Source organism: Anopheles arabiensis, chromosome 3, assembly GCF_016920715.1.
Source record: "Anopheles arabiensis isolate DONGOLA chromosome 3, AaraD3, whole genome shotgun sequence".
Lineage (NCBI taxonomy): Eukaryota > Metazoa > Arthropoda > Insecta > Diptera > Culicidae > Anopheles > Anopheles arabiensis.
Window position 1 is genome coordinate 88344628 of NC_053518.1, and position 19514 is coordinate 88364141.

The window sequence follows — 19514 nt, forward strand, 5'->3', positions numbered from 1 at the left end:
TTCTATCCTTGATCATTAAATCACAATCACATCAACAATAAATCGTTCCAATCTCAAATTGAAACACTCTTCAAATGCGTCAAAAATCAAACCAAAGATGCAAAGCCATTGGGAAACAAAACGCACACAAATTGTGGTGCTGTGCGAACTTTGCTCGTTCTCCCGGCTTTTTCTTTCTTTCCATTTTTTCCTTCGGGTTAATTTAGCGATTGTTATGCAAACGAAGCGGTGCGTTGTGCGTTTTGTGTGCCGTTTAGGGGTTGGAAGTTTTTTCCTCCCACCTCCCATTCTCAAATCCTCAAATCTCATTGCTTCTCGTTTTCCGCCCCGTGCTAATCTGCGACAGAATGTGACACTCATTTCCCCACTCTCTGCTAATCGGCTCGCTCGTTTTACCTGATGGTGTCGCGATATGCCTTGCGGCGACGGCGGCAGCGGTCAGGAGCGGATTGAAGTGACACCACTGACAGAAAAGAGCCTTTTAGCGAGAGTGCGTTTGTGAGGTGAGGAGCGGAATTGGGGGGTACAGGACAACTGCGTGAAACAACGCAACCAGCTGTGCGCCCGCTTTTGTAGGCCCAAAGTTTGACACCCAACGCGGGCACACTTCCGCACACAACACTCCAAGGCAAGGATTAGGTTTATGGGGGTTTGGCAAAAATGTGCGCCACTTTGGGCGCCACGATGGATGGAGTGGGTGGCGGTGGGGTGGATGGATATTACTTCCTTCGCCCACCGCCATTCGGTCACGTTGAGTGATTAAAACATTCGGCATGGGGGAACGTCCTAAACGCTGCTCTACACACCTGAACGCGGCGCACAAAGTTTTCACGCCGGTGAAGAGCAGTTTGGAGCTTGTGTTACGACACGGTAAGTGTGTTCGGTTGCTGCTTTGCGCGCGGCATAATTTATCCCCGCTGGTGGCCTGCCCCAGAACAAACAGAGAGTTTCTGTTTGATTTGTTGAGATAAAAAGATTTAATTAAAAACTTCCGAAACGCGCATTCGCTGTACGAAAAACCGCTCGATTGAGTGCCTCGCTTACTCGTTTTGCATAAATGGTTCGCGGAAACTGTTTTGTAATATTTTTCCGCCCCACCGCCATGCTCCAAAAATTACACTCACAAATCAGAGTGGACAATAATTTACCACAGCTACCTCATCTACTCCCCGCGTGACAAACACACAGCACATTAAAGGACACGATGCAATCCTTCGGTAAATTCTCGTTAAATGCTGTACCTGTAACCGCGTCGGCTCAGGAACAAGGGGAAATGTTTTATTCTCCCCCTATCCTGTCCCCTCCCAATACCCCTTAACGATTGATAAATGTTTTTCTTCTGGTGGTTTAAACATATTTATTCCGAATGTGCAGTTTCCTGCCCGCCCGCACTCTGGTGGACGCACTGCCAATGAACCCCGTCCGCATGTTGAGGTGCGCATTTACATTGGAAACAGATAAGTGATTTCAAGCGCGGATATTTATGCGACAATATGAGAGAAATTAAAACCACTAGCCGGTGCGTGCGTATGTGCGATGTCAGACTCGCCAAAAGATCAGTGCCGGCCAGAAAAAAGAGGCGTAAAAAGGTAAACAATCAAATAAAAGAGAGCACAAAAAAACAGCAAACATATTCAAACAACAAGCAAAAGGAAATGGTAAAAAACACACACCAAATGTACAACAGTTTCCACCGATCATGCCAAAAGAGGAGGGTGCCGGGAAGGGAGAGTGTGGCTTCAAGTATGCCAAATGGAAATTGCCAGCGAAAGGAAACATATTAATTAAACGATTTACATGCTAATGAAATAAAGCGCCTGGCCTCATGTTACTGGCGCGTGGGAGCCGTTTGCGGTAAGTGACTGTGGGGACATTTTGTTTGTTTCATTTATGCATTTTTGTTTTTTGTTTTGCTGCTGCTGCGCTGCTTCCATTATGGGTTGCTCTTTATTGGTTTATTTTTATTGTAGTGTTGTTGTTGTTGTTGTTGTTGTTGGCTTTCTTTATGATCACAATCATTTGCATCTCGCACCACATTGCACAGAAACCTTACATTATAAAGGCTGGCAAATGGCGTCACTGTAATGCTTATGAATAGGTATTAACAGTACTGCTTTACTATTTTTTTACAGTCCAATTGAAACACTCTATGATGGTAGAAAAACAAAACAAAAAAGGCAATAACATATGTGAAAACAGTGCATAAACAATGATCAGATTCAATCAATTGTAATGATCAGAGTTGGGCGCTGATCGAATAAGCCTTTTGAAGAGGGCTTGTTGTATATGTAATAACTCTAAGGTAGGTTAGACTATGTATTTTGGGAATTCGACAAAAAAACGGTTGTAGAAGGAATTTCGAAGAATGTTGTGCTAAATTGTTTGTAAACTATGATTAGTTTAAGGGATGGGTGATTGGTAAATTCGTATTGGATAAAGTTCAAAAAATCCAGAGTCCTCTCCAATTCGACTCCCAGAAGTCGTCAGGAGCCGTCTGAAGTCGTCCGGAGTCATCCGGAATCGGAGTCGCAGTTTTCCAGAATTCGAATCGAAGTCATCCGGAGTCTGAGTCGGAGTGATCCGGTATCGGAGTTGAAGTTGTCCGGAGTCGGAGTCGAAGTTATCCGGAGTCGGAGTTATCCCAAGTAAAAATCAAATTCACCCGAAGTCAGGGTTGTCAAGTGTCGACTCCGGTTGATTCCGACTCCGGTCGACTCCGATTTCGTCGTACTGACTCCAAATGACGCCAACTTCGGGCAGAATTGATGGTTCACGGTTTTGAAGAATTCGGAATTGGACTCCTAATCGTCACTCCAATAACCAGACACAGACTAGATTCGTTAGAACACTCCAGAGAGCTCCACATCATTACTCCCAATTTGCCACATTACCTATTGTGAGCTTTTTTGGTCAATATGTTTAGCCTTTTTACATCCAACATTGTGCAATGTAACATTTTCTATGCTTCAATTAAGGAAAAAGTTCAACTTAAGGTCAAATTACGGTAGCTTCGTTTAAACAGTGTACCAGTGCAACCCGCGCAGCGAGGCTAACTTGTAACGCTCAATCTTTGTAACGTAATTTTGGAAAGGTTAGAGGGAACACATCCTTGTTTACCCTCGTCGAGGCATGCCGGCATTTATGACTGCAACAGTTACGGTGGCTTGAAAGCTTCTGTCCATTTTTCACCTGAGGCAGGCTGGGCGGAAACAGCGCGACGGTGGTCGATGCCCTGCCGCGGATAATGAGTATTACGATTATCCTCTCTGGTCAGTGGCACTGGCAGCAGGGCAAATAGAGCAGCGCACCCCCCCAATGGCACCCATGGGTCACGTACGAGTCAAACTCTCGCACACACACACACAACCAAAAACACACTAGCAAGGACATGAGCCGGGACGGCTATTAACGGCACGGGGACACTGGCCAGGTGCGCCCAGTGCTCTCGTTGTTGTGTGCGAGTGCGAAATCCCAGAGATTGTTATTGTTTTCATCGGATGGCTTTCATGTCATCATTATCGACAGGGGCTGGGCTAAAGAGGTGCATATGTTTTCGGTTTGCCGGAGGGGGACACGACGGGCGGACTGGCGCGGGTCGCGGCAGATGCTAATGGGATGAGAATGGAATTGATAATGATAATCAGTTGGAGTTCATAGTGTGTTGGGTGTGTGTTGGGTGCAATGTGATGGAAGAGAGCTTATCCGGCCGGCTTTTGTAACAACGAAGGTAGGATATGGAAACGCGCCATTATCACCCCGTTGATCCCGGAACACGTGCGCGTGGCGGTGTTGATTCCATGGCGGTGGGATGCATAGGAATAAAGCATCTACCAAACGATCGGGGTGGGGTGTACATGTAGGTAGCATGTACATTCCGTTTGTGGATTCGTTGTGCTGTATGATTAACATTCCCATAATCGGTTTATTACAATCCGATCAGATCTGGCGAGCTTCTGGCAGCTGGGCGGAAGTGAAAGGTGTATTTTTAAATAATAACATCTCTCTCACCCACTAGCAGCTGGATTTGGAAAAACGTTTCATCAAAGTGTAGAATGTATGTTGCCCCTTTTTTCGTTTTGCTTTTGGTAAGGGCGTTTCGGTAAACCACAACCATTTCTGGTTTGCTTTTCTGGTTTCTACTGCTGTTGGCAGAGTGTGGTCAGAGTGCGCAGAGAGAGAGAGAGAGATGGTTCTGTCATTCGGGCAGACAATTAATGGAAACATCAATCGGACAGAATTCCATGGGTCAGTAGCAGTACCGCTGCGATGCTGATAATTGGGAACGATCGGATCGCGTTCCGGGTCGGTGGCTAATGTTTGGTTTTAATTGCAAAATTATTTCTCGCATCTCGCATGGTTGGGAAGCGGTTTCACCACTTGATTGGCAATGCTTTCAAAGCTCTCCCTTTCTCCTGTTTATTTTTGATTATTTTTTATTATACACTTTACAGCTTATAGGCTGTGAAATTGTTTATTAGCATTTGTTTTACATATTTCTAACGCTTCGTAAAAAGTAATCGATCAGTATAACATACCTATATGGTTTGCGGGGAAAATCGGAAAGGAAAATAAATCCATTCCACCAAACTCCAATCCCTAGCAATACAGGGAAATGCATACCGCACACACGCACGCCCAGATCATCGGAAGAAATCAAGGAAGAAAACGCACACACGAGATATAGCAAAAATCGAACACACCATTCTGCTGCTCACACGCTGCAAATGTTTTATTCATTTCAATTCACCGCGATGAATAAATTATTGGGCAATTTGTTAAACGAAAGAGCACGAATGCCGAATTTATGAGGTTTTGAAAAACAGCAACCAACAACCACCACTTCTGTGTTGCTACTTTGCTTTCCCCGGTGGGGAAGGATAATAGAGGGAGGAAATTTGGAAAACGAGAAACGGCAACAAATAATACCTGTGTGTGTGTGTGCTTGTGTGGCACGGGGCAACAAAGCAGTAGCAAAAGCGGAAAAAAGAAAGAAAGAAAAAAACATTCGGAAAAGAAAAGTGCCTTTCCGCGCCCCGATCGATTGCCTGCTGTTCGATGACTTTTCCCAACTCTCTCGCCCCCTCCGGGAACGGTACCGCTTTGTTCGTGAGCCGAATTGTATCACTTGTTGTTGTTCTCACCTGTGTGACGGGTGGCAGCAGAAGCACTGAAACAGCGGCCGTTGCGGCCGTTCGCTCCCTGTGTGCTGCCCGAATTCATTTCAATTGTTGTGTCCCAACAACAACAAGAACAACAACAACAGCAACACAAAAAAGGAAAGGACACGAAACGTGCTTAAGGCATTGTGGGCATCCCGACGCTATCTTGATCCTCCTAACCGAACCTTCAAACGATGAGCAGGGATGGTGTACCGCTGTATCCTTGAGCTTGCTGGTCGTGCTCTTTGGAGGAACCGAACACACGATACACGATAAAAAAAGTAGAAAAAATAGGGACCAAAACGGACCAAACCCCCGATGGGAAAATGAGAGTTGAGTCTTTATCTCAACGTTGGCACACTGCGTCATGAATAAACAAAAAAGGTCTAGGACGTTTTTTTTTTGTCCCTCTCTCAGAAAGTACCAGTCCTCTACCATTGCATTGTCACGCTACCCTTACCAAAGCGTCCAAACAACGGGTAGTTTGCTTGTTAACCAGTGGTTCTTGCTGTGTTGCAAAAGCTGGCACAAGTACACACCTCGCAGCATGGGCAGGAATGTCAAACGAAGGCATTTGAAGGTGGGATCATTAGAAGCAGTTTTACTAAGAAGAAATTATAGGAAACTGCTTGTTGAATGTGTGTGTTTAAGGTACTCGTTTTGACATTAAATGGTGCTTGAAAAGAACACGATTGGTGTTTGATTAGTTTCATTTATGTTCAATATATCAAGAGAGCAAACAGAACTGTAGGTTTATTGTTTGAAGTGTCGAGGGAATTCAACGACCCAGTGTATGTGAATACTTTGTACTGTGCATTAGTAAGGCCTATACCGGAGTACTGCTCAATTGTCCGGTGTGCATCTGCAGAAGTTTGGAAAAAGATAATGGAAAGAATCCAACGCAAATTCACGCGTTTTGCGATATGGCTACTTCAGTGGAGTGACAGTAGCACTTTGTCACCATACCAATCACGGCGTTTACTGCTAGGATTAGAGACTCTTGCGGCTAGAAGAAGAAATGTGCCCAAGCTGCTGTTTACTGCTGACCTACTTTGTGGAAAGAATGACTGTCCGGAAATATTGGAACAAATTAATTTAAATGTAAACAGGCCAACCACTAGAAACCGACAATTATTAGGGACTAATTTCTGAAATACGCAGTACGGATCTAACTATTATTACTAAGGTTTGCAACTCAGAAATACATTAAATACATTAAATGTTAGTAGCACTCTCGTCTTGTAAGTCGCATCTCTTCAACTCCTGCTCCACTGTTCTACTCATCAAATCCAGTTTTGAGCATGTAATACCTCTATTTTGTCCATATTGGTACTAGGGCCTTACTTTTACAAGCAGTTTTGAAAATATACTGTTCGAATCATGGCAGGTTTTTGATCATTTGATTGTTATTTTAAAAAAAATAAGGGAAAAGATGTCTTCTATTGGGTTTGAACAGACCACTCAAGTATTCCAATGGGAAAAGAAAGATAAATATGTTCGTTAATTTAACACATTCTTATCAGATTTAAGGATTCAATAAAAGACTAACTAGAGTAAAAGGTTATATCATTTACCTTAACTTAATGTTAGTGCCTCCTAACTTTGACAACCCTGTGTACAAGCCGCGTTAGTAGCACCGGATTATTCCTGTTAAAAGCTCAACCCGCTCCAGCATCGTGCTCCTGTCTTAGTACGGGAAAAAATGAAAACCCTGCACCATTACCGGGCACCACTTCCCCCCCCCCCCTCACACTATGTACGAGCCAATAAATTTTCACCTAGATTGTACACTTGCTTGCGCCTTGCCCCTTCTGCGTGCTGCTACTTTAACGAGAAACGCCGTGACACAAACAACGGTGGACACATTACACCGACACCTGGTACAACAACCAGGGCCCGGGACGTTAGCGACCATCGCCGAGCGAACGCGGAGCCAAGATTGCGGGCAGGGAATGTTGGGAGGCTGCCCCAACCGGTGCTAATTAGATTTATGCGGTGCTTTTTGCATGAGTATAATTATCATGGCTGCGTTGTGGGTAAAGAGAAGCAGCTCCAATGGTAAGAGATTTTGTAGATAAAAGGTGTTTTTTTCCTGCACAGACAGATGTGCGAAGTGCACACGGAGAAGAACCTTCCCTAATAAGAAACCGTTCGTGGTGATGATCCGAATGGGGGAAGAAAGCAGACCCTCGGAATAGATGGTGTAAGATCCGATTCCGTTTCTGAGCGCGTTTTTATCGCTCCTCTCATCAGCCAGCCTTCTAGGAAGTGAGATAAATTTACTGACACGTTTTCCACGCTGCTGCTGCTGTTGCTGTACCGGCGTGTGTTTCGGTTGTAATTAGTAGCGACACAAAGCACTCACTCAGTAGAAGCTCATTTAGGATGAAGCGTCGTTTACACTGTCCGATGGAGGAGGAAGGAGGCGAAGGTTAGAATGGGGAAGGCAGTAAAAAAAAGCATCGAAATCAGCGATCGATAAATTGCAATCACAGCTCACAGAGCATCATTTAATTATAAGTTAATTGCATTGAAAAGAGCACACGTGTTCAGCTGGCTCCCCGATGGAAAAGTGCGCCTATACGCTCACACTCACACACCGCTCGACCAAACTACCTCGACAATGAACTTGCTAATTAGCGTATGTGAAGTGGTGTTCAGCTTTATCTTGAGTGCATCATCCTGTTTGGCAGTATGTTTTAAGCGGCATTTTGAAATTTGCCACTTTGTGACGTTTCACTGACCCATGACGTAGTTTTGCAAAGCCGCAGCCCGCGCTGGACTGCCCCACTGCTCGCCAGTTTAATGTGCATCAAAGTGTGCCATGCGCCATCATTAAGCACTGGGGTTTGTACTGTTGACCATCATTATCAAGCTGTTGGGTTGAATTATTGATTTAGGTGAGAGTGCACCACTACCGCGACGCGTGTATTACGCATCAAAATCGGCTTACTGATCGATACAAAACTGGCTAGGAAAAGGTATTTTCTTTTTTTTTTTGTTCCGTTGCGGTCTCACGATGGGTTTACACAATCAAAATTTAATTATGACGCCGTGACGCCAAGGGGTGGGCAGGGGACGCAATAAATATGGCGCCAGCAGAATATCGGGTCTCCATTTTGCTTCGGTGGAGAGCGCCCTTGTAACTCGTGGGCGCGTAAAATCAGGGATTCGGAAAATAATGCAATAAATATGTTAATCTCACCTGGGCCATGAATATAATTAAAATCGACAACTCGGCACCGACGCACGGTGCAGGTGCCGGTGGCGCGATGCTACCGATGGGCTGGAAAATGAGCTAAATTGGGATGAGGTCACATTAAAACACACACACAGACACACACAGAGGCACAAAGAGCGTCCCATCACGCCACCGAATCCGGACCAGCTTGGGCGTTTGTAAAACCGATTTTCCATCACATCAATCGGAAGCTGACCCCTCCGGACCGGGGGAGATGGTGAATCTTTTCCGTGTCAGTCTGCTGGGTTGGGTTGTGCTGTTAGGTTTATTCACTCTTTCTGCTTCATTTTCTGCACTGCAGCAGCGATAGCGACAGAAAGGATTACAGAGAGCACAGCGAGATTAGAGAGCACACCGGGGTTTATGGTTTAGGTCGATGAAGATTTCCCTGAAAGCGCCGGGTCGGGTCGGCCAACTGCTCGACATACCCCACAGCAAAGATCGAACTTTTGCGCTAAGAAAGGCTGCACACACAGCTTGAAGGATGAATTGGTCGGCTGCCGTGTGCTGGCGATGGTAGGTCGGTATTAGAAAATCATCACGACCGAAGGATTTGCATAATTTTCAGCTCATCCGGATGTTGGCAGTCGGGCTCGACAGTGCACGACGGCCACGGGACACTGTGCGGCATGAAAGCGCCGAGCAATGGACCGAAGCTCAGCACGATCGTGTGAAGTGTATCACTCGAATCGATTGCTAACCAAAAATGAATGTTGGTTTGGAGTGGTTTTTCAGTACGATCGATGAGCGATGCGGTGCGGGGTATGCCTAATCAAATTCTGTTTGGTGATTGGGTGATCAAACTATTTCAGCTAAATTAGTACTTCAGTAGTCAGTTGAGATTCTGTTAGCCGTTGATAGTTTTGCAACACATTATGGGGAATGGAATCGTGTTTTGATTAGTTTGCTTGGTGATGAAACGAACCGAATCGGTCAATGATGGTTGAGCTTTATTATAATTGAATTGCTACTTGTTTGGTCAACAGGGAAACAAAATTTCATTTTACTCAAAATATATGTGTTACGCAGTTTGGATTAATTAGAACTTCATGACCACTTCACTTCCACTATTCAAATAAAGTCAGAACTCGAGCTGTCTCTCCATATCGGTAGCAATAAAATGGGCAACGCATCGTTCCACGCTTTGTTTCGAATGTTGTTATTTATGTTATAATTCACAATGAACAAAAGGGGAATCAAAAACACGAGATGGTTTGTTATAAACGTTCAATTTGCAGGTTTGATTGTTGCATTTGTTCTTTGTGTATCCATTTTTTCTGACGCTTCCAATTGCTTTATTTGCCGCTTGCACAATACATTAACAAGCATTGCACATTTGCAAGTACATGTGTGAAATACATACATTTACTGGTATAAATTAACTGCTGACTTTTATTAATGGGCGCTTGGTGCAATGCCCACAGATTTGTTTGCGGTAATGGTACACGCTGACCGTATTACAGCGGATTCTGAGGCATTTAGGCACTTTTCCAAGGTATTTTGACAGTTTTCCATATATATTGGTATGAACTGTCTGGTTTAATGGCATACAAATAGTCAATAAATTGAAAGAAAAACTGTCCAAAGTACATAAGAAACCTTAGAGTAGATATAGTTTTAAGCTTACATTGTCTGTCAATCGAACTCTCTATGAAGCAACCATTACACCACGTGGCAATCCGGTTCGAAGGACCAAAAATAAAACAATCGACCGCAACCCAAATGTGCACACATCTCTTGCTCAAGATGCATCGTTTGCCGCACAGAATGGCATTAAAGATTCATTCGCTCCTCTCCCTTATGTCGGTGACATTTCTTGGCGCCACATTCGCATCGGACAGGTTTGTCAAGCAATTGAACACTTTTATTACGTTCATAGTGGATATATGGCGCATCCATTGTGGCTGGCAAAAATGGCAAAATGGCTTTGCACGGACCCCGCCCGACACACATTTTTTGGGGGGGGAGATGATTGTTTTGTTTTTGACATTTGCGCCATACTGACTGCCGCTGCACCATTGTGTGGTGGTGGTGGTGGGGCTCTGATGAGGGGAAAAATCCCGCGCCAAAAAATACGGCCACCTGACAGTTGAACTGTCACTGCCACGTTAACCCGGCAGCGGTAATTTCGAATTCTACCAAGCGGTACTGCACTGCGGATGAATGATAATTATCGGCCATTGCACATAGCAGTGTAGGGAGCCGTTCGGGTTCGGTTGAAGAGTTGAGCCAAAGTTTGGTAAAAGTTCGATTTTTGATAGCATGGCGGAGGAGGGGGGGGGGCCTTTTGACGGCAAAAGGAAACGTGAGTGCAAAATTCGGCCGGGACAAATGACATCCCTCTTAAACTGTCTACTCGGATGAAACGGTTTTGTGGCGCAATGGGATGTCACTGCTGTGTGTCTGCTTATTTGGCAATGACAACGGGCAAAAAATGAAGCGTACGTCAAAACTTCGACCAGAGGCCAATCATAATAATGGCTTCACTTTCTTTTCGCGTAACCCTTCCAAATTTTGGGCTTGCTATGTGACAAGTTTAAATTATTGAGTAGCATCGCAACTGTGCTCTAGTTTTTTTTGTAGTGTGTTTCTTCGTCTGTTGTTCCCTTTCGGTGAAATTGGGCGAACTTTCACCTAAGTTTGGCAATGTCCCATCATTCGTCTTACTTTCTTTCGGGTTTTTTTTGCGTTCTTCATCTTGTTGTTATTATTCGATAAAGTCTCTCTCTCTCTCTCTCCCCTACTCAACGTCAAACGCTCGCTCATCTGTCTTTGTGCAATCTCATTTTCCAATCTATTACCCCTTTTCTGTGTGAAAGTTTTTGATCGTTTGCCGAACTTTGCCTTGAGGCTTGAGCGTCTCGTCGAACTCAATTTTCTCTTTTTTTTCGCTTCAGAAATCTCACAGTTTTGTATTGTCTTTTTCATCATCTGGTTGCCTCTGGTTTGTTTTTTGTTGTCTACTGATGATACAAAACGAAAGGGAGCAACAATCCCCAAGAAGGAAATGGCCGGTGAAATTAATTAAAAAACAAGGCAGCTCATCATATTTATCCTAACCCTTTGGCTAGCCCTTGGCATCGGCCCTTGTTCGCAAAAACCCGGCCAAGATCCAGCCAGGACCCCTGTGCCCTGGTGGGCAAACAAGTGCATAAATTTTGGAGGCCCCGGTTGAGGCAGCTCCCCAAAACCCATCGCGGTGTCATTGAGGCCTGATGAGGCCCGGTGAGGTTGGTCGGTCTGGCAATTCGTGGAAATAAGGCTTTTTTTGTTTGCAGGGTGTGGTGGCGGCAAGAACTCATCCACCACAGGATTTTGCTCCTTGTGTGAACCACGGACAACGAACACGAACGCGGGGATTTCATTTCACCTAATTTGGTCCAGCACAGCTTTTGCTTCTCCTCCTTTCTGTTGTTGGTAAACTGATATCCATTTGTGTGTGTGTGTATTTTTTGGCTTTCAATTATAAATTACTTCCTGGAGAGAGCTGGAAGTGGAACTTACTGTTGAGATGAAAAAAAACTGACAAAGGATGGACTTTTTGGAGCAGATTACTGGTAATTCCCGAGAACCCGTAACCGAGTGATGTGGCAGCAAAAGGGCCAGTTGAAGTGGTTGTGTGTGTGTGTGTGTGTGTGTCATTCGAAGGGACACGGTGGGACTGGTGGGACACTGTGTGTAAACACTCGCTGGTTTTCGCGTCACGCTTAGCTTACTCTTCCAAGGAATGGTACCAGACAATGTGTTACGACGCGGCGAGAAGAAAACGGATCACTTTTTGTCGCACTTCGTGGAAAAGGTTTTGCTCATTTTTGGAGGCGAAATTCTGCCAAAAAGACTTTCCCATCTTTTGGTGAGCGAGGAATGAATGTTTTCTTTAATTGTTTGGTTAAGATTTATTCCGCAGCTAAAGCCATTTCATGTTCATAGCTGCTAAAAACCTGACATACCGTGAGCACTTTCTCGCTGTCGTTGGCACAGGAACATAAGTTAATTTTGTAAGCTTTATACAATTACTGGAAACATTTGAGTGCAACAAAAATGCTTTAATTAGTTTACATCTAAACCCTCACGAACACCATTAGCAGCTTCCCTCGGTGCGTGTCGTAATGATCGAGTCAGCAAAAGTCAGCAAACAAACCCGATCGATCGATTCATTATGCAAACGAGTGCACCTTAACGGAACGTAACTTCCACCCGTTCTCCGAGCCGCAAACGAAACTACTACTAGTTCTCGAACGCTAAGAACTATGTTTAACGTTTCCTTCGCATGTTGCGCAAAGAAGAAGCAAGAAAAAAATAAAGAAAATAATCTCGCGCGGTAAGCAAACTGCTGAACTGAAAGTTTTGGTTGCTGTTACTCCGCTCCGCAGTAGGAAAACTCCGATTGCCGCAGTATGTGTTATGCGTCAAACTTTAGAATCGTACTCTGGCAGCCGGCAGCGAATCGGATGACAGTGAGATGGGTGTCTGTGCGCGCGTGTGTGTGTGAGTTAAATTACTCGATAGTGGATTAACTTTTCCATGGAAGGAGAATTCAGCTTTGAGCCACTCGAATTCGTCGTTTTGGAGGACGACTTTAAGCGGCGGAAGAAAAATGCACCAATGGTGGAAGTTTCTCCGGATCTGTTTTGCCCATTCCTTTCGAAGCAGCAATCCATTCGGCGTGTGAAGCAATATCGGGCGATGGTCGCATTCCAGGAAGACGAACCGAGCCCGGAAAACACGGCCACATTCCGCTCCATTCCGCCGGGGCCGAGTGCCGCTAAACCAAACGAGCGCAACCGGAGTTCGATCGATCGGGGAAGAAGACCTGCTTCTTCTGCTGGTATTTTGGTTAGGTATTTCGTTCTCACACCCTTTTCCAACGGACGGAGGACGTTTCTTGAGCGAGTTTTCTTTTCGGACAGTCAAGCGTTCTGTCCGCCTCTTGGCTACGTTGCTGTGCACTTCTATTCAGGCATTTTATGTGTGTTTTTGCACGAGCTGTTTCAAGGAGTATTTGTTTCGCTCCGTGTTCCGCTTGTACACTTCTTACCCGGTGCATTATAATGTTACCTGGGTGTGCATGTGTGTCGCATTTTATGAAATGATAAGCCCAGCTGACTGTGCCTCCACCATCATCCACCACAAAGAACGTTATGTACGGTTTCCCGAGCAAGAAGAGTAATGGAATTATGTCCTGCGCTTAAAAGGAATAAATTTGTCTTTTCCCACCTCTACAAAACCCACTCCCGGACCAGTGTGCCCAGTCCAGTTGGCGGAGAGTGATTTAAAAGAAGAATGGGGGGGCAGGGGGGAACAACCACTCGGCAAAAGCTCGATGCTAAATTATGTGCACAGCAACCACCCCGGGAAGGGAAATTTATGAAAGCATGTGCGGTTTGTTTTGGTTTGGTTTGGTGTGCTTCTTTTGTCGCCATCGCCAGGCCATCTCTCGCAGGTGTGCTCCGTGTGTTTGCTCTTCTGATTGTGTTTGCCTGTGTGCTTTGCATTTCTCGGACAGTGCGATTTGAAGAGCCCGGTGGCTAAGGTGCGGCTAGAAACACTTGTCAATGAGTGAGGGCCAGTATGAAAGGGGTACCACTGTACGGAGGGGCACCAAACATCTCCAAGGTTTGATTTCGCACCACCCGTTTAGCCGGTGACGTTTCATTTTTCACTGTGAGTTTGGTACTGAGAGGAAAACAAATTATTTGCAAACCAATTCGAGTCTAGATAAGACTACTTGGTTCACGTTTGCCTGAACCAAACAATGCTCAATTCTGTTTACTACTTCAATGGTTTTATTGGATTTTTCTTCTACTTTTAATTCTAATTTTTTAGTTGTTTACTGATCTTATTTTGCTCCTACGTGACGTGTTTTGTTTGACATGTGTTGTCTTGTTTTGAAAATGAGTTTGGACACTGTTTTCTTGGATTGTTTTGGTTAGATTTTGCATATATATTGTTCTGTTGATAGATTTAACGTGTTTTAGTATGCCATTTTATACGTTCAAACTCTTTCAACTTTGATTATCGTAATATGCATTGACGGACCAATCATTATGGACGAATTTTTGGCTAAATTCCCATCACAACAATATCACTAATCGTATTGCTTGATATCATTAACCAATTATTTAATTTATAAAACCTTATCATGTAGTAATTAGGGTCCAAGAAATAAAATTACCCTCTACATCCTGGCCCGCTGCTCTCGATATTCTATTAAAGTTGTCCCTTAACCCCAAAAGTTTGCCGACCGCTGCTTTGAAATGATTTTTAATTATATTTTAATTATTAATTACAACTAATCCTCCTTTTTTCATTTCAACATGTATATTCTTCTCAATTCTAACATATTTTTCTTTCGTACGACTTTTATTTCTAAAAGTAAGCAACCTATTATTGCCGAGCATCTAATTTCGTTTGCTTTACATCTTGCCTTGCATTGAATTTGATTCGCTTTTTCTTTTTCAATCATCTTCATCATCATTTCTCGGATTATTTATTGCACATTAATTGAACATTTTATTCGGAGAAAACCGTCCAAACACGCAAAATTCATTTGCAAAACTTACCAAGTGGACATTACAAAATTATCCTATCCAGTTTGTCAATCTCCGCGTTCACGTGAACCTCGCCTCATGAGCAATAAACAAAGTTTTCTCTCCTGGCCTTTTAAGCACCAGAAACGTGATCTCAATTTCACCATGAAAAAAAAAACAGTATAAATTTACCCTGTACCACTTCAACCTCCCCCCCCCCCAACCGTAATTGTACGGAGGAGGGAGGAGGGTTGATATTTTACCTCCCCCCCTGTGTCCCCCGGAACCGCAATCAAAACATCGCGAAAACAACGTTTCCTAATCTTGCCATAATTTTAATGTAACTCAATTTGTTTATCAACTCCCAACCGTGAACCGGAAATCACCGATACGGTACGGGAAAAGCAAGAGACGCACGCAAGTGAAGAAACTGCAGCGGATGATCGGCTCATCGCCTCAAAGTTCCCTTTTCCGCCTACCCAAATCGCCCAGGTTTCGGTTTCCGTTCGTTAGCGTTATAGCCGGTTTGATAATTTTCCATCGCTCCATTCCATTCCCTCTCTCTTTGCAATCTATCTCGCTCTTTCCACCGCTGTGTATGGCTGCTTATGGTTTTTCCCTCATTGCCGCATTACTGAACGTTGTGTTTTTCTTGTTTCGATTTCTCGTTGCAGGTAAGAGTTGCTGATCTTTTAATTTCCATCATAAAGCAAACAAGTCACGTCGCAGCAAGCGAGACAAGCCAAGCGGAGACCAATCGATGGGTCTGTGTCGGTGTGTGCGGGTTGTGTGCTTGTGTGATTTGTAACGGCGAGTGCGGAAGGAATTATAACCGCACGCAAAAATGGAAACATCCTTTGGACTGGTGGCTGTGCGGATGCTGTGGGATGAACGATAGTGGGGAAGAAATTTATTTGCTTCCGCTTTCCGGCAACGGCGTATGGAGCGGGATACTCAGTACCATTCCCAACAACACTGGAAAGACAATTCTTGCCCCTCCCCTGAGTGCTAACGACAATGTTTCGCATCTTGTGACCGTAATGGGGTTAGAAACCGTTTAGGAGATTTGTAGTCACTGCGCCACAGCACGTCGCAGCAGCAAATTTGAAATAGGTGAGTTTTGTATGATTTGTTCACACCTCCAATTATCTTACAGAGGAAGATTTAAAAACACACAACAACGTAGAAGCAAGTTGTCTGCAAAACACGTTTCCTCCCCAAGTACTACGAGTGGTCGGTGTGATAAATCTTGTGCGGACGGAATGGATGGAAAAACATTACGATAACGCTCCTTTCGGTATTCTCGATAATAATCAGTAGGTCACGCCATCATTTTCTTCCCGATCTTAACACGCACAACGGAAAAAGAGAGAAGGATAGATTTACACGGGACAATTTTAAAAGAAATATCGCTCCAAAAAATACCGGATAAGGTCAAAGAAAAACGTGGAATGAGATGAAATTTATGAAACCCATTTCTCGTCATATCTGCGGCAGGTTGTTACACTGTTGCCCGGTAGCAACCATTCACCCTCCCTCCCATCCACCAGGATCCATCGCGGAAAGGCAGATAAAAACGTTAATTAATCTTCCCTTTCCGAACACGACACATCTCCCGCAAAGGGTGGTGAGAAGCGGAACCTTCGCACGCCTCCTAGCGCGCGGGCGCGCTCTCCTAATAGGTTTCGCGAAAGCACATTTAGATTTTTATGCTAAAAAGGGCGTGTTGTGTGTGTGTGTGTGTGTTTCGCTTTCGCTGCTACACCTGCTGGGTGTTGGAAAATTTAGTGCGAATTAGATTACCGACATTGGGCGGGTGTGTGTGTGTGGGCTTAATTGGAAGCGGCAAAGATGCGTGTCTATACAGCCGCACACCATCCTTCATGGCTCGTTCGCAGCAACCTGGCTGTTTGATAAGTTAAAGCAGATTATGTACTTTCCTGGAATATCCGCATTTGCTACAAAAAGCAAAACAAAAAAGCGGAAGCAAAAATGGAGCCTCATTTCCGCCGCAAACATCAAAAGCGCGCCTTTAATGGTGGGTAAAACATGGCTCTGAGACTCAGCTGAAAGCCCTATTTTCGTTCGTATGTGTGTGTGTATGTGTTTGTTTCATTCATCTAATCCAAAGCGCTTTAGCGAATACTTTTCATTTAATATGATTTGAAAAGAATTTTCACCCAGCGCGCGCTGCTTATCCTTGGGATCTGGGACGGATTTCGATCCATCCACTTCGTCTGCAGCTGTGTGGGTGTGTGTGTTTGCTTGGCTTTTCTTGTGTCATTAAAACGAAATTTTACTTCCACCCGTCAAACCCAGCCAGCAGTTTAGGGAAGAAATGTAATTATAAAAAAAATATATATTTATTTCAAAATAATGCTGAGAGGACGATTTTTTGAAATCAATCTTCCATCTAGCTGATTGTGAGTGTGTCCGTCCCCCCTTTACTGAAGGAAAGATGGAACGGGAGGAAACGAATTAGACATAATTGGAAAATAATGAATGAAAAATGAAACCATCTTTCAAAACCCTCCGGCGAAGAACAGGCTTGGCTTGGTATCGTTTCCCGTGATCCCCCCCGGACTTGTTCCGGTACTTGCCGAAATGCTTGCGGTGTTTGCAAATTTTTCACCTCCGTTTTCTAATTTATCGCACACCATCGCACAACAAAAATGTTACACCCCGTCATCATGCCTTCCGTCGCACCGTTGAAGTGTGCTGGTTTTGGTCCTTCGAGCCGGATTTATGCATTTACATCACACATTCTTGCCGGTGTGGTGCTGGTGTGCTGTGTTGTGATATCCACGCTGCCTTGTCACACCTTTTTGTGCGTGTTGGTCCATTCGCCAAATGTCCCTGAAGGATTTAGCCTCCCAAAAACGGTACACAAAATTGGAAATAGTTTCCACTAGGCGGCTTCGTTTGTTGCGTTCCGTTGGACCAGGAGCTCTCTCGTGCCTACATTGCTTGAAAGGCACACACACACAGAGCTCTAACGGGTCGTCTTTCTTGAGGTGCTTTCTGCTGGCCAAACGCACGTACCTTCATTCAATGGTACGCTATAAGGAGTAATGAAATTAGGTGAGTGTTTTTTGTGTTTCGGTGCTTTTCTTCTTTGCTGCTGCCCATTACACTCGGTGTAGCATTTAAATATAGAAAGGCAAAGGAATTTGTTGGGCAAGAAAACACAAAAAAAAAAACACGCACACAACACAACCTAAAGATGAAGAACGTGCAAATGGAGGGAAAGTGTTCGGAAAGCAAAAGGGAAATGAGCACAAATTCCTAACGAATTTAGTAATGGGATATTAAAAACCTGTAATTTGATACCCCGGCCCGGTCGTGGTGGCGCCAAAGAATGGGCCAAAATACTTTCGCAGTGTAATGAAGCAAAAAACGGGGGCAAAAAAGGCAACGCACACAACGATGGGAAAGGTAGCCAATGAGAGGGAGGCCGCAAATGAACCGACCGAACCGAGGGAATCATTTAAAAGAGAGCGCAAACCAATACACATCATATCGGTTTGTCTTATAATACTGGTAAAATGTAAAGCTTGCGGAGCAACAACACCCTCCACAACAAAAAAAGGATTCTGTAAGATAAGAATCTTTACAAAATGGAGCCGGAAAAATAATTGCTCATTTTCCCCGGTTCCCGGTTCACTGCGCTTTCTGAGTTTCGGTCAGCTTCTGGCCCCTTTCCCGCGACCATCGGAAATTGGAGCTGCAATCATCTTGGCGCTCACACACATACACACATACATACTCATAGAAAAGAAGCAAAGTTCTTTTTTTCCTTTCGTCCCCGTTGAATGAAGAACGTATGTCCTCTGCGTGAACGCACACGTATGTGTATGTGTGATAAACGACCAATCTCCTCCCGCTCGAAGAAAATAATTGCATTGTCTTAGTGTAAGTTGTTAGCCCAGGGGGAGGAGAAAAAAAAGTGATCATTCTTGCTCTCGGGGGAAGTTGGGAAGTTTCGCAAGCAGTAGATATAGAGAGAACGCGGGAGAGAGGGACTAAGTGCTTAGACGGATGGAAAAATATATCGAATTTCGTTCGCTTCCGTTGAGCTGCGCCAAGCAGTTGGGTGGGTGGTCGTAGAAGTGGGACACAGTTGGCGCAATCAGCTTCATTACTGCGCGCCATCGTCCCCCGCCCGCCCTCGGAAGAAATCGGAAACTCGTGCGAATCGTGCAGATTTGATCTAATTTGTGCGCGAAACCGTTTGGCAGTCCCAGCAGGCGCGAGCCTTTGCAGCGGGTGTGTCTTACGAGCCGGCGAAAGAAAGGCATAAGTTATTTCATTACTTTAAGCAATTACCTGCGCACAGAGAAAGAATACACGAAATATGATGCGTTTATTTGATAGGAGATGTGAAATTGGTACCTCATCGTTGGACTGAAAATGTCTTTTAAAAATGTTCATTTGGGTTTTAATAATTACAATATTAGATTATAGGTTTTAGTACAGATTTTTCACAGGGATTTTGGTCCATCCAGGTGCTGTTTTTGTATCAGATTTTGTAAGTCCAATCGTTCAAAGTAGACGTGCGTCACTTCCAAATTGAATTACTCTGGA

The 19514-nt window shown here is 44.4% G+C and overlaps 1 protein-coding gene and 1 long non-coding RNA gene across 4 annotated transcripts in view; both read left to right on the forward strand.

The window, feature by feature from the left end:
* The window catches only part of LOC120900989 (matrix metalloproteinase-2), a 264511-nt gene that overhangs the window by 114651 nt on the left and 130346 nt on the right, over nt 1–19514 (forward strand). The window lies entirely within an intron of this gene.
* Nucleotides 1–19514, forward strand: part of LOC120900992 — a 120174-nt gene that overhangs the window by 18448 nt on the left and 82212 nt on the right. The window contains exon 2 of the long non-coding RNA XR_005739269.1: nt 15605–16043. This is a non-coding gene — a long non-coding RNA (uncharacterized LOC120900992). The remainder of the gene's footprint in view (nt 1–15604; nt 16044–19514) is intronic.